Source organism: Rosa chinensis, chromosome 3, assembly GCF_002994745.2.
Source record: "Rosa chinensis cultivar Old Blush chromosome 3, RchiOBHm-V2, whole genome shotgun sequence".
NCBI lineage: Eukaryota > Viridiplantae > Streptophyta > Magnoliopsida > Rosales > Rosaceae > Rosa > Rosa chinensis.
In genome coordinates, this window is record NC_037090.1 from 8,230,975 (window position 1) to 8,247,188 (window position 16,214).

At 38.6% G+C, this 16,214-nt stretch overlaps 2 long non-coding RNA genes and 1 pseudogene across 2 annotated transcripts; 2 read left to right on the forward strand and 1 right to left on the reverse strand.

Moving 5' to 3' along the window:
* Positions 1-1,246: 1,246 nt before the first annotated feature.
* LOC121052174 lies at positions 1,247-2,652 on the forward strand. Its single transcript, XR_005808255.1, has 2 exons — positions 1,247-1,886; positions 2,615-2,652. It is a non-coding gene; the product is annotated as an uncharacterized LOC121052174 (long non-coding RNA).
* Positions 2,653-2,793: 141 nt separating this feature from the next.
* On the forward strand, positions 2,794-4,722 carry LOC112194814. Its single transcript, XR_005808256.1, has 4 exons — positions 2,794-3,425; positions 3,936-3,994; positions 4,441-4,511; positions 4,692-4,722. It is a non-coding gene; the product is annotated as an uncharacterized LOC112194814 (long non-coding RNA).
* A 2,169-nt stretch (positions 4,723-6,891) lies between these two features.
* On the reverse strand, positions 6,892-8,896 carry LOC112194052 (annotated as a pseudogene).
* Between the last annotated feature and the right edge of the window lie 7,318 nt (positions 8,897-16,214).

The window sequence follows — 16,214 nt, forward strand, 5'->3', positions numbered from 1 at the left end:
GCCGCTCTATCCCACCGTCGAGGATGACGCTATCCAACTCCACGATCCCAACCCCTCTGGGCTTCACCGGTTTTGTTGTCAGATGTTCGGGAAACTCTCCACGCAGGAATCGGGTCTGGGCTTCGCTTGCAGGTCTCGGACGACGTCAAAACTGTGGTCTATTGGGGGGGGGTGCAATAGATAGATTATTACCCCCCAATAATTTCTTAACTGTGGTTAATTAATCATTGAAATTAGAGTTTTGATAAGTCTTATGTTGTTTTGAGTTTATTAAAGTACAATAATCTGTCAATGATAGAAACTGGTGATTTTTGGGGTGGTCTATTGGGAGGCAATAGACAGATTATTGCCCCGCAATAATGTCTTAACTGTGGTTCATTTATTACAGGTCATTTCAACAAAATGTTGTTATATTCATTAACCAACATAATTAGGTTTATTGGGGGGTCATAAAAAGTTTATTGCCCCCCAATAATTTTTTTATAGATGGTCAGAAGTAACTCAATTTGGTTTTGAATTAGTTTACAAAAGTACAGGTATTCAAATTCAATACTTGGTGAATTTAAGTCCACAACGAATTGGCTTTTTTTTCACACTCTCCACTTCACTTGAACCGCTTCACCCTAGGCCTCCCGGGTGCCCTCTTAACAAGAATAAATGCACCTAACGACAAAAGGATCACCCATATTCATGCAAAAAATAACAAAACAAATATATTATTGCCCTGCAATAAACAGATTATTGCCGCCCAATAATATAACAGAAATACCAAAACACATTAGAAGCAGTCTTTAACACGAAGGAAAATATCACTGAACACAATTATAGAGACTTTATAACAATCAAGACACATTATTGCCCCCCAATAGGAAGATTATTGTCCCCCCAATATTTTCGACTCCGGTTGACGATTTTGCCCACAATTCCAGTCATTTTGCAACAATTCTGATTGACCGTTTGCCTTCACACTGATTTGACTTCGATTGCAACGACTCCGGTTGCAGCCCGGGACCGGAGATATAATCAAGTTGCGATTTTCGTGATGATCAGTTGCCGGCGAGAGAGACAGAAGCAAGTCGAAGTCGTATACTGGCGGTCGTTGATTCCTTTCACTACTACAGAAAACATGATTCGGGACACCCACTAATTTTTTCCAGGACGTTTTTTGAAACTTAATGTCCTTGTATGAATGTTAGGACGTCAACTCATGACTACCTCTTCAAAAGCAAAAACAGGAGAAGCTGCTTTAAGTCTAGCGCGTCTAGACGTCCTCCAGGTGTGGGGTTCGATTCACACAATACCCAAAAACCTTAATAGTTGAATAATAAAAATAATAGAAAAGTCCCCTTCTAGGAATTCAATCCAATGCACACGCGTTCATCTTTCATTTTCCCCCAAATTGCTTTAGCCATTTTTGTGTTCCTTCTTAGATACAAACCCTTCCATTTCACTTTCATTATCAAATTTTCCCGTCAAATGGAAATATTTCACCGAATTTCGTCCTATCAATCAGCACTTCTCTACTCTTCTCACCTCGTTGCATCCATCATCACTGTTCTCTCATCACCCAGAAAACCCTAATCTTCTTCCTTGCCATTCAAAATCAAGACATAAAATAGCTGAGGAGTAGAATACTTGTCAATCAAAGTTGAAAATTCAAGCTGGGTTTTAGTGTTAGTGATTTCAGTGTCTTGTTGAAAATTTCAGAATTTTCTTGTAGAAAATCTGGAGTCTTTGCAATTTGGAAAATTTCAGTTGTATTTGTATTGGCAGGTGCAGGGAAGAAAAAAAAGAAAAGGATCTCGACTGCTACTCTGAGTGCTCTCCCAAATCTCTCTCCTCACTTTCAGACGAAAGTCACGAAATTCGTCCAGAAATTTCTCCAGGTAATTCTCTCTTTCTCGAATTCCATGTCTCTTCTAGTTCTTCAATTGGGTAGAAACGAAAGGTTGAGATCTGGGATTCTGGGTGATGATGATTTGTGTTTAGGTACTGGGTGATGATAATTTGCGTTTGGATACTGGGTTGGTGAGTGGGTCTGTAGGAATGTAAGAGATGAAAGCTTCTGGTTCTCCTTTATTCTTTAATTTCAAATTGATTGTTTGTGCTACTAGTGTGCTTCGTATCTCTTGGTACATTTGTGCTGATCTAATCTTAATAAGAATAATGTTATGTAGTTCATTTCTAGGTTGTCTAGTTATGATCATTGTTCTGTACCTTCATTATATGTTTATTATTTTCTCATTTCCATCTCTGCTGCTCTTTATTGGTCCAAGAGCAACTGAACCATAGATATGAGAACCGAGCAATATAAGAAAAGAAAAAAAATAGTACAAGGCACATTGATTAAGGTCTCAATTATGAAAAACTAGAAACTTCATGATTCATCCGTTTACAAAGGTATTGTAAACATATCTTAAAGTTTTAATTGAAATTTTTTTTTCTTTGCTTTTTTCTTTGTTTAATAATAAGATAATGGTGTTGTATAATTTGTATGGCACTATGACAGTAAGTTTGAATTGAAAATGGTTTTGTTGGTTTGATACATTGGTATTTTTTATTATATGGCAATATGTTTATATCAAAATTTCCATATCTATTTTATCTTTTATAGGTTATGATGGCTCCGATTAGGAAGTATCCTTCTGGGGTTAAAAAAAGAAAAGAGAAGCAAAAGAGAGAGGCATTGGTTAAGCTTCAAGCTGGATGTACTTCAACGCAAATGCTGAACAAGTACAAGAGAATGATAATGTGAATGAGAGTACAGAAGAGTTTTTATTTTTTATTTTTTATTTTTATAAAATATATTTAAAGGTAGGGAGCCCCAATTTTTTTTTTCTGCCTAGAGCCCTGGAAATCCCAGGGCCGGCTCTGCCCTATAGTAGATTAGCTGGGTTAGATCTGACACTTACAAGCGAGGTATCTGATAGTATGTTCTTGCTTATGTGAACCTGGGAAGAAGTTCTCAGATACTATGAAGTTTCCTACCTAATTGATTTTTTTCTGTGTTTTTTTTTGAAGTTTGCAGGTATTTGAGCAATTATGGTTCCAAGTAACCCTTCTATTCTTCTCCATGTAACTAATTTAGTTTCCCAAATTGCACAGTTTTTCCTTTTTCATGTCGATGGGCTAATGTATGTATAATCTATATTTTCAATACGTTTTCCATGGCTATTGTAACTCCTTAATTGTATTATTTTGGTTAGGGTTTAGTGATTGATGCTATTATAGTTGTGCTTTTTTAGTTTTCTGTGTGGTGATTTAGCATTCCTTCTTTGGCTTTTTTTGTTCCTGAACAGGGTAGTGGTAAAAAAATTCTGGTGAGGAAGAAAACAAGGAAATAAAGACAGTGGTTATGCAAAGGGATAATGCCATTAGCCAGCAAAGGATTTCTACCCACCCTGAAAATATTGGCAGCTTGCATGGTATTCTCATATTTCTCTAGTCTATATGCTTGTATTGTGTGTTGTTTAATTTAAGTATTATACATGAAGGCTAGTTCAAGTTTGGTAATAAAGACAAATAATTTTGTTGGCTTATTTCTTAATTTGGATATAGTTTCTAGCTTATACTTAGTGCACCAACATTGGTTTGTTTCTCAATTCGGATCTCAGTTTCTAGCTTGTACTTAGTGCATCAATATTGGTTTGTTTCTCAGTTGGGATTGCAGTTCCTAACTTGTACTTAGTGCAGCAATATTGGTTTGTTTCTCAACTTGAGATCTAAATTTATAGCTTGCATATTTCATCTGGCTTCTCTCTTAAATGTGAATCTCACCTTTTATTTAGTGGGTTTCTAGACATTTTACTTATATGTATTTGTGTTCTTGGATAAGATAGAAGCTTCTTAGACATTTCATCTTAGTGTTTTGGGTATTTGAATTTCAAGGCTGAAATTAACATCCTTATTTGGGTTTCTTGTTAACGTTTGAGCAGGTTTGGTGAGAAAAATATGAGCAGCATTGGGTATAGAAGGATGCTATTCACATAGATATGTAAGTTCAAGATCATAATTGGTAATTTGATTAGTAATATGGTCAACGCTGTGTGTTTGTTCTTATGCAGTATTTTGATCACTTAACTTGTTTTTCATGTTTCTTCTTTAAAAATGCTTATACATATGCTTTGGAACTTAGAACTATAACCACATAAGTCTGAACTATCTTGAGCTCATATTATCTGTCCAGAAAAGTCCTACTGCTCTTGTCTTTACACTATGCAATGATTAACCAAGTATTAAGCTATTTGTTTTTCTTTGGATAAGCTCTTTGTATAGGCCAAGTTGTCATGTGTTCAGCATGACTAATATGATCCTTTCTTATTACTTGTCATGTGTTCCAAGCTTGAACTTTTATAAGTGGTGGAAGAATGGAGTATCTGTAATGAGATAATGTATTTCCTTTTATGTTGGGTGACTAAATCTGCAGTTTTCTTGTCACAGGTTAATAGGTCACTTGAAATTTCCTGATTACATATAATCTTTATCATTAAGCCGCTTGAAGATTTTGTGAGGTTAGTTCTTACCATTTTTGCTCCGAGTATTAATTATTAGTTGTTAGAAAATGTTTAGGACATGTACTCTTTTAAGACAGTACTTCATGCTTATGAATTAGTTGTGCATGTTATCTTCTTTTTAGCATTACTTCTAGCATTAACAAATTTTGTAATACTCCTCTTTAATCGTTTTTGCAGTTCAAAGATAACTTGGATGTAGTGCAGCCGTGAGGAAATTGATCTAGATAGGAACTTACTAGGAATTTTGTATTTGGTATCATTCAAATAGTACTTTGGTCAATAATATATAATTTTGGTTGGTATATGGCATTCATAGATCATTGGTTGCCAATATATTTTTTTTTTGGGTTTCATATGGAAGTTTTGAGGACGTTTTTCATATATGTCGACATTATTTAGATGTCCTCTAATACATACAAGGACATGTTTTTTAGATTTAAGGACACTTATCTAGTGTCATGGTAAACATTAGAGGACATTTTTTGAATGTCCTAATAGATATTAGAGGACGTTTTTTAAACGTCTTAGAAGACATTAGATGACGTTTTCTAGAGATACAAGGACACTTTTCACGCGTCCTAGTAGACATTTTAGGACGTTTTTCCAATGTCCTTAAAAGGCACTTACAATGACTCCTTGATACATGACGTTTTTTTTGCGTGTCATCTAAAGTTTTCAAAGACGTTTTTCGAACGTCCTTAAATGCTTTTTTTGTAGTAGTGTTTAGAAGGTCCAACTCAGCCTTGCCGAGCTTCTCAGTGACGAGGACCGTCGGCTTGGCGTCGAGCCTGGCCGCGGAGAGCACGACGACGAGTTTCTGCGAGGTGATGGCGAGAGCCGGCGTCGTGGGCGACCTGCTGGAGGGATGGAGGGAGGGAGAGAGAGAGAGAGATCTCTCTCTAAGTGAGAAAGAAGGAGAGGGCAAAAAAGTCTCCAAAAAAAATAAAAAGAATAAAAAAAGAATTAATTGGGTATTAGAGAAATAATCCCTTAGAGTGTTTTGGGTAAATGAGGTTAAAAAAATATTAGTGGAGCAAGTGGGCAATTTGGTGCCTAAAATTGCGTAAATGATCATTTCCCCTAGTTTAAATGTATTTATAAATTACATAAAGTAACTCAAAATGAATGTTTTAAATTATAGAGAGCCTCATCTCGCTCTCTATATTTAAGAGCGAGATAGCTAAAAGTTATAATAGAAAGTCACTTAGGATTGGTGCAGCTGCTAAATTAGATAAAAAGCTAAACATGTTCTCTCAAATAGCTAAGGAGCCAAAATAGAGAGTCTGCTAAAGATGCTCTAAGAGTTTTGATTTGATTTAAGGCCAATAACTGTGGCCTAAAATATAGAATTGCATTCCTGTTTGGAAAGTGAATTTGCAACCTATATATAGAGGCTAAAAGCGATACAACGAGACAACACAACTCTTCAATCAATCAATCGCACAGATTACCAAAGCCTCTTCGGAGCAAACCTACCTTCAACCTAGTTGAAACTTAGCGAAGCAAGGGTAACGCCCTAGCAACCCAGCGAAGCTAAAGTCACGCTTTAGCAAACACCGTGCTTTCTCCTACTTCCCGGTGATTGCTCTGCACAATCTACAATATTGAGTATCGACTCGGTGACGAGGTTGGTGCTTTCCTTGTCCACAGCGTTTGAGAAGAAATCAGGTCAAGGGACTCCCCGACAACTGCACCTCACGGTGCTGGCACGCTTGCGCAGACTCAAAAGAGACTATTTGCAACCAGACTGGTTTTGGAGCCAAACACTAAGAACCATATGGGGATTTTGAAATCTGGACAACCCCAAAACTTTAGAGGATTTAAATAGTTGTACACAGCTCAGATTGTGTAGGGTTTTGGTGGTAGATGCTTTTGTACTTTGAAGAACATCGGGAAATTGGAATTGTCAAATGAGAGCTGTCATTTTCTTTTTCAGTCCAAAAGAGGAAAAAAAAAACATATATTTTTTATTTTTTCTAAAGGATTTCAAACGAAGCTTCTCATGTTGATCATATAATCCTTACAGCTATTTCTGGTATATTGTGAACAGCAATAGCCAAAGTTACCAAAAGGCCCTGAGAGAAACCCTTGGAACCAGCAAAGGAAATGACGCAGACGGATTGATATCTAGGTTTACCTGCAATAAACCTAAGTAAAGGATTCTGGAGTCCATCAGAGATAAGAGAGAATAATCTCAATTTTATTGATAAAAGATAAAAGATACAGTTTGCAGCCGTAAGGCGGCTTATTTATAAGAAAATAAACCCTAGGGCGACTAACAATGAAACCCTAAAGCCCATGGGTAAAAACAAAAACAACCTGAAAATAACAAGGAAAACCAAAACACCAAAAAATAGAAAAATGCAGTTTTGAGGCCCTAAACGACCCCGGAAGCCCGAAAAGGCCACAGTTCGTGGCTTTGCCACGAGTTTGATTTCTGGTGCGATTCCCTTTCCGGAAATGTAAGGTGCGTCCCAATCGGACTCCGAAAGTCCATTTCGCGTCTACTAGTCACTTTTCGTTTTTCTCTTTTAGCTCGATCCAACTGTTCTTCAAATTGGGCTGCCATCTGTTCTGCATCAGGAAACCCCAACACCAAAGCCCTTCCCAAATGAATGAAGACTTGAAGAGTCATTATTCCAATCACAAGAACTACTTTAGTTGCATCTGCACCGTTAATGTCCAACATACTAACCTCTCCATATTGTTCGAGAAACTGAAACCAGATGTAATGATGTAAGCCATAATTGGAACATGATATATACTGGCACCATGTACAAGTAAATACCAGAAATAGAACAGCTACAAACAAGCAGATATATTTACAAGGGTATTATTTTGTTAGTTCACAAACTTATAGGAGTTGTACTTAAAAAGCTTGGAACATCTTATCATTTTCAACCTGTATGTCCCCTCATAAAGAAATGAAATAATTCATGAAATGGCATGCCAATGGACTTTTCTGGACAAGCAGATATTGAGATATCACAGGTGTCACCTAGAAAGCCTATGTTCTCATTATAACTAGATTATACTACCAGTTAACATGCATGTATGCACTAAAATAGGATAACAAATCTCTCTGCAAGATGTAATGGCAATGTGGTTATGATAAAAAGCAAGAATCAAAATCACAAATGGGAAGCACCAACTAAATGTCAAGGACGGGGCAGATATGTAAAGACAGAAGATAAGGAAAAGCCAATACCTTCTTGCAAAGCAAAATAAAAGTTCCCCCAGCTAGAATCCCAAAGCCCCACCCAATTCCCTGCTCCATGACCTTGCCCTTCCTGTATAAGATCAAAGCTTGCAGCCAACATCACACCAGCAGCCATTCCATTGCGCGCAGAGTCCAGCCCATTGCGGATCAAGCTCCACAAAGAAGAATGGCACTACACCTAAACCAGTGGCAGCAGCCATTGCCAGCGTAAATAATGCAACAGTGGAGATTGAGACTTTGCTGTTCCCGCCCTTTGTCTCACCGATCCCATTATTTATATCCTCAAAACCTAAGGTATTCTCATTACCAGTGCCATCTATAACATTAGTTCTCACATTCTTGTGCGGAGCAGATATCAACTTCCGTGAAACCTCTTCTTCAGACTCGGCTGTAGCATACCCAAATAGAACCACGAAGAGGAGTGAAAACAACACAGCTTTCCTACAAGCAGACTTCATTTTTTTTCACTCGTAATATGTCACTAACCAGATCACAACTTCAGTTTCATAATTTTGGGAGGTACACGCTATATTCTTCTCTTGGATGCTATCAGATATGCCGCGCTCTATCAAACCATCCAAGGCCACTTCTCCAGTTCGAAGCCACCCCTCGTGGTTTGATGTGCCCTGGTGTGCCCCTGCCAATTTCAAGAGAGCTAGGTACCACTACATCAGTAATACAGTAACAGTTGCACATTCCCCATAAATGTATATTGCAAAACTCTGGCTTTTCCAACAAAACAAAACAATTGCCTGATGTACAATATCCAATTTACAATCGAAAATTTCGAAACTACAATAACAATTGAAGTAAATTAAACTACCCTTATGTCAATGCCGAATGGAACAATCAACAATTGAAGACTAAAACGATTGACCAAGGAATACCCATTTCCGAAATTAGATCAAATTTGCTCTCTTTTTCAAGGAAAACCAATCAAGCACAAGAATCTCAATCAAAAAATAAGAAAAAGCGTAAACAAAGAACCCCTAATTTGAATTAAAATAAGAGAGAACCGATCAATAAATACCTAAATTAAAAACGAGATAAAGGAAATGAGAATCAAACTAACCGATAGCACCCACCAAGAGAGAGAGGGAAGGGCTTGACTCAACGTCAGTCAAACGCAATTCCAAAGGTTTCCCGGGAATAATAATGAACTTGTTAAAGGAAAAACATATTGTGTGCCTCGTCAAAGTGATTGACGGAGAGGGAATCAAGCAATTACCGATTAACATCAATCAGCATGGATTACGAACCAATCAGTAGTTAATGTAAAGGGGTTATGAAATGAGATGAGTAGACCAATTCCAATCTCAATTTACTTTTACACGTTATCAGCACGCTCAGAGCCAATAGCCAAGAAAAAATAATTTTCTAATTTCTTTCTTCTTTCTGTTGAAAAAAAACTCAAACCCTAGAAGAGAAAAAAAAAAAACTCTCTTCCCTTTTTCTCTTCTGCCGCCACTAAAAAAAAAAAAAAAAAAAAAATTTCCCTAGGCCTCTCCGGCCAAGCACGCACAGGCTCGCTGCCTAAACCCACCACCGAGCCTAGCAGCCCAGTCACAGCAGCATCTCCACCGGCGCTACCGCACCGCCCTTCAGCCTGCCCACCGGCGCGAACCCACCTCTCTGCTGCGCCGAACCAGCCTCACCTGCGCACAACTCAGCGCGCCGCCTCCACTGCCGGATCTCCGAACTACAGCAGCAGCAGCCTCCCACCTGCTCAGCCCAGTCGAACGCCTCATCAGCGCCGCCGACGCGATCCACCATTGCTCCTCACCTACGCTCACAGCCGGCGCTCTCCACCGTCACAACATCCACGATCGACCAGAACGGCCTCGTCTCTCAGCGTCGATCAGTTCCCGGCGTCTCCAGCACACCTCACGCCTAGCAAACCAGTTGCTAGCGGCCATCACCTCGTCTACCCGCCTCCAGCGCACTGATATCTCTGCAAATCGACATACCAGACGAGAACCCTTGCAGATTCCGATACCGGACAACCTATACGACGACCTCCATTCGTTTCCAATCGACCCATACTCGCCGCCTGCAGCCACGTCGTCCCTCGAGCTAGACCCATCTCGATCAGAAGACTTCCAGATCAGAACCAGACCTCGCTATGCACCGGCCTCTCCCCTTCACAGAACCAGAACTCGAGAACCCCGACAGAGTTTGCCAGATTTTCCAACACCATATCGTAGTTAACTGACAACCAAAAAAAAAAAAAAAGTGAACCGACCCAAAGAAAAGGGCGGCCCAGAAAAAAAAAAGGTCCTTGTGGCCCAGAAAGAAAAAAAACAAAGGCTGACTCGGCCCAATTGTTAAAAAAAAAAAAAAAGGGCCTTGAGTGTTATGCAGCCCAGCAGAAAAAAAACAAACAAACAAAAGAAGTAGGCCTGCGGCCCAAAAAAAAAAAATATAAGGCCTTGTGGCCCACTGATTGAAAAAGGAGGAAGCGGCCCAGTTTTTCTCAAGCCCAAAAACATCGCTACGCACGCCTGCATCAACACGCGCGTGTGCTAGGATCGTTTTATTTTCTCAAAATCAAGTATGTTTTTTTTTTTTTTTTTTTTTTTTAACCAAGCATGCTTTATACCATATTGTTTATGCCTTTATTTTATTTTGTTATTAAGCATGTTTAATTAGATAATTTTGATTGTTTTAAGCATGCCTTAATATTTATGTTTTATATCATTATATTTAAGCATGTTGTGTTATTTATGTTTTACATAATTATGTTTAAGCATGTTTTAATTATGCTATAGTTTATACTTTATTTTTGAACATGCCATTTATATCTTGTTATATATTATTTATGCAATTGTGAGCATGTTTTATGAAATTTATTTACTCTTATATAATTATTCATACGCATGTCTTTATATTATGCTATTATTTATCTTTTATTTTACGCATAATATATTATTGCTATCATTATGTGTAACATATATTTTGGTATATATTTGTGAAATTTGAGCATGCAATGTAGTTTATTTTTATATATGCTATGTTTTATTTATTATTAAATGTGTTATAGTTATTTTTGTAATACAACATATAAAATTCCATTTTGCCATGATAATGAAAATTCATGCGCATTATACAAACACTTAGATGGTGTTCGGTAACGTTTTCAAGTCATCTTTTTCATTTTATAAAATGAAAATGGCTTGAAAATGCGTTCGTTGGTCTGTTTTCAAAAATGTAAAAAATATTTTTTGAAAATATTTTTTTATTTTACTCGTAAAACAGGAAAACGACAAATAGACGTTTTCACATTTTCATTCTCATAGTTTAGAAAACACGGAGATATATTTTCCAAAACAAAGAAAAAAAAGAACGTGCTATCTTCTTTCATATTCTCACGTCGCTATCTTCTTCTCAAGTCTCTCTCTCATCTCTAGTTGTCATCTTCTCTCGTTTTTGAAAATTGCTTTCTGAATAAGCTACCGGACACATTTTCGGATCTCAAAAATTCAATTTTGTTTTCTCGTTTTTATTTTCAAAATCGATTTTTGAAAAATCATTTTTAAAAACGTTACCGGACAAGCCCTTACTGTGATAAAGTATTTTCACATAGCATCGAAAAAATGTGACCATTACGAATCTTGGTCTTGAAATCTAACTCATATTTTGGAAAATAATTCACGTGGATGTCTTTATGACTGCGTAATTTATTTCTTCTCTCTTGTTTTATGTAGATGGCTGATCTAACTCGACCTGAGTTTGACATCTTGGACTCAGAAGGACTTGAGTACCATCGTTGGGTTTCCGATATGGAAACTGCCTTTGTGGCAAAAGACTACACTGCCACCATTACTGATCCCAAAGATGATGAACTATCTAATAAGGTGAAAGCAGATGCCTTAATTTTTCTGAGGCGACATATTGATCCTAGCCTACGCTGGGAGTATCTCCAGTTGAAGACACCCAAAGCACTGTGGGATGCCCTTAAAGGACGTTTTGGGAACATTCATGACACTTTACTCCCAGAACTAGCTATTCAGTGGAATGGAATCCGCTTGCTTGACTATAAAAAGGTCAATGACTTCAACAAGGACATATTGCGCTTAAAGGCACGTCTCAATTTCTCTGGAAGGGAAATCACAGAAGATGATATGATCTACAAGACTCTTACCACCTTTCCTAATTCAGCTTTTATACTAGCGAACCAGTATCAGTTGGATTATGACAACAAAAGAATCACAACCTTCAATAAGTTGATAAGCCTACTGCAAGTGGCTGAGAGACAAAATAAGATTCTCTTGAATAACAATGTCAGGCCCACTGGGACAAAGAAAATTCCCTAGGCTAATTATGGAAAAATGAAAGGTGGAAATAACTCCAATGCAAGGGGGTTTAGACGTGCTGATCCCTACCCACGTGGCAACAATGCACCACGTGGAAAGGGACATGGGGATCATGGAAGCAAGATGCCAAAGGAAAGAGTTGACAATGAACCATGCTATAGGTGTGGATTCATTGGGCATTGGTACAAGAACTGCCAAGCAAACAACAGAGTAGCAGCCAATTACAAGAGGCATAGAGAGTCTAAAGAACGAGTGGCTCACTATATGGAAGAAGGAGGTCATGACCTAGACGTCAACCTTACAGTTGCAGACTCCAATGGCGAAGAGGAACTTGCTAAGTCAATGGATGCTCTCAATCTTGACTGATCTGCTTTATTCATTTTATTTTCCAAAGACAGTTGTGAAGGCATAATGCCTCATTTTTAATTAGACTATTGTTTGGTCTTAAAGTTTATTTTCAATCATGGATTGATGAATAAGATTTCTGAACAAGACCTTGATTTGATTATCGTTGGCTTATTAATAAATTTTGAATTTTATTCTGAAGCACTGAATTTATTCAAATTTATTTACTATACACATATTTACATGGTTCGACATAGCACTATAAAGATGTAAAGCAATACATCTAGAGGAAAATTATTAGAATGAAAAGAATACCATTCTACACAAATAGAAATACTCTAAAGAATATGAGTTATATTTTCTAAATACCTCCCATTTATTTGTAAGAATGAATGGAGGAGAACTTGAGTGCTTAGATGATAGTGGGACTACCCACACAATATTAAGAAATAGGCAATTATTCATTGAACGAATAGCCTATAATTCCTCTGTGACTACGATGATTGGATTATCAAAACTAATAAAATGGCGAGGAACTGCCAAATTTTTGCTGCCTAATGGCGCAACATTTCAAGTCACAGACGCTCTATATGCACCAAGAGCTAATTGAACCTTGTTAATGTTTCAAAGCAATTTGTGCCAACGATTATCCAGTAAAAACACACCGTGAGAATGAAACTGAATACCTTGATATTACATCTAATGACTGTGGAAGGAAACACATCTTAGAGAAACTTATGAGTCAATTTAGTGGAGTGTATCTCACTACGATTTGGATCATTGAATCCTATATTGTCACCAACAATGAAATGTGGGACACTGACTCATACAGGCTTTTGCATGACAGCCTATGGCACCGAGGTCGTGACATGATGATCCGTATTTTTTCAAGAACTCACACGAACATCCCTTCTTTCGAGTGACAAATGGGAGAAAAATCCGCCACACTGCAAGGTGTCGATTCTAGGATTGCTCAAATGCAGTCATTGCTTTACGAAGTACCAGAAGCACTACCTCCCTCCCATTATGCCTCATTGACTATTTCAAAGGCACATCACTCGTTTTGCAAAGCCTGCTCTTTAGCAAAAACAGGATCGAGACCTTCCTATGCTAAAGATACAAAACAAAACATTCCATTCTTATAAAGGATACAAAGAAATGTCTGTGGACCTATCCATCCAGAATGCGGACCATTCAAGTACTTTATGGTTCTGGTGGATGCTTCGACAATCTGGTCACATGTCGTTTTATTGTCCACAAGAAATGCTGCAATACTCTTAGCACAGATTATACGTTTAAGGGCTCACCACCCTGATCACCCTATCAAGTCTATAAGGTTTGATAATGCTGGAGAGTTTACATCAAAAGCATTTGATAATTATTGCATATCTATTTGGATCGATGTAGAGCATCATGTACCCCATGTGCATACATAAAATGGTCTCGCAGGAGCCACCATCAAAAGGCTACAGATGGTGGCTAGGGCATTGGTTATGCGCACCAACCTGCCTATATCTGCATGGGGTTATGCAATATTGCACGTAGCTTTACTTATTCGTTTAAAGACCCACAGCTAGCCAAACATTTTCTGCGTACCAGTTGGTAACTAGATATGAGCCTGACACTTCACACTTACGCATATTTGGTTGAGCAGTATATGTGCCTATTGCGCCCCCACAGGGCACCAAAATGGGTCCTCAGAGATGATTAAGTATTTATGTTGGATACGAATCCCCAACAATTATCCACTATTTGGAACCCTTGACAGGCGATCTCTCTATCGCTAGATCTGCGGATTATCACTTTGATGAGACAGTCTTCCCGTCGTTAGGGGGAGATAGGAAAAAGGATTTTCCAAGGGAACGACAGGAATTGTCGTGGTTTTTCCCTACTCTATCTCATATTGATCCCCGCACTTCATAAAGTGAAAGTGAAGTGAAAAGAATAATCGATCTTCAGAACGTAGCAGATTCGATGCCTGATGCGTTTACTGATATCGTAAAAGTGACGAGATCACATATACCAGCTGCAAATGTGCCTGCAAGGTTAGAAGTCCCCAACAAGGGGCACGGTGCCGCAGATAGAGGTACTGCAACTGCACTTAGTGGAGGTGTGGTTGAGGCCGTGGCTCCCCAAGGAAGAGGGGGAGGTCACTTGGTTCGATTAACACTCACCCAAGGAAGAAGAGGGTGAGTAAGGCACAAACCAATCATCAATGTATAGAATCCCTCTCATGAGATTGTCTCTGATTATAGTTATGTCCATGAATCAATACTGGAGGACGCTCCGATGTTCGAAATGATTCCAGAGAACAAAGAAATCTCAAAGGATTACGAGAGTGCGTATGAGTTGATAGAAAGATCTTCCATACACATTGATGATATATACTGTTGCTCAAAGAATCATAGAGCACGATGATATCGAACCACGCTCTGTTGAAAAATGTCAACAAAGAGCAGATTGGCCTAAATGGAAAGAATCAATCCAGGTAGAATTAGATTCTCTGACAAAGAGACAGGTATTTGGTCAGGTAGTGCTAACCCCACCAAGTGTAAAGCCTGTAGGACATAAATGAGTCTTTGTCAGAAAGTGTAATGAGAAGAATGAAGTCCTGAGGTACAAGGCCCGCCTTGTGGCGCAAGGTTTCTCACAACGCCCTGGAATTGACTACGAGGAGACATACTCTCCCGTAATGGACGTTATAACGTTCCGCTACTTAGTTAGCTTAGTAATTTCAGAAGGACTGGAAATGCAGCTCATGGATGTGGTTACTGCATATCTCTATGGGGATCTAGATTAAGAGATATATATGAAAAGTGCCTAATGGCCTTACATTACCCAAGTCAAGTGACTCTAAACCACAGAGTGCGTTTGCAATTAAGTTGAAACGCTCACTTTACGGATTGAAACAATCCAGACGGATGTGGTATACCCGTCTAAGTGACTACTTGATTGGGAAGGGATATAAGAACGATGAATTATGCCCCTGCGTACTCATAAAGAAAACAAGTTCCGGATTTGCAAATTATAGTAGTATATGTCATAACTGGTACTCTTGATGAAATAAGAGAAACCGCGAGCTACTTGAAATCCGAATTTGAGATGAAGGATCTTGGGAAAACTCGATTCTATCTAGGTTTTGAACTAGAACACCGAGTTTGTGGAATATTAATCCACCAGTCTGCATATATCCAAAAGTCAGGCAATATAACATGGACAAAGCACACCCTGCTAGCACTCCCATGATCGGTCGAAGTTTGGATGCAAGGAAAGATCCATCTCGTCCAAAGGAAGATGACGAACAAGTGTTGGGAGCTGAAATTCCCTATCTAAGTGCAATAGGCGCATTATTGTACTTAGCCCAATTTACTCGACCAGACATTGCATTCTCAGTGAACTTGTTAGCTAGATTTAGCTAAGCGCCAACGCAGCGTCACTGGAATGGTATCAAGAACATCTTCGATACCTAAAAGGAACCATTGACTTGAGACCGTTCTTTCCCTACAGAGAGACAAGAGGGACCGCAGATGGAACTGCAATCCCTAAAGGAAATGTTGATGGCGAAAGCGTCACTCCCTACACTAAAACGCCAAATGACGTTTTGGTCAGTTTTGCTGATACTGGGTACGTCTCTGACCCACATAAAGATCGTTCCCAAAATGGTTATGTATTTACCAATGGGAACACGACGATATCTTAGAGATCAACCAAGCAAACCCTTGTGGCTACCTCCTCAAACCACTCAGAGATCATTGTTGTACATGAGGCGGTTCGTGAGTGTGTGTGGTTAAGAACTATCATTGCACATATTTGAGGGATTAG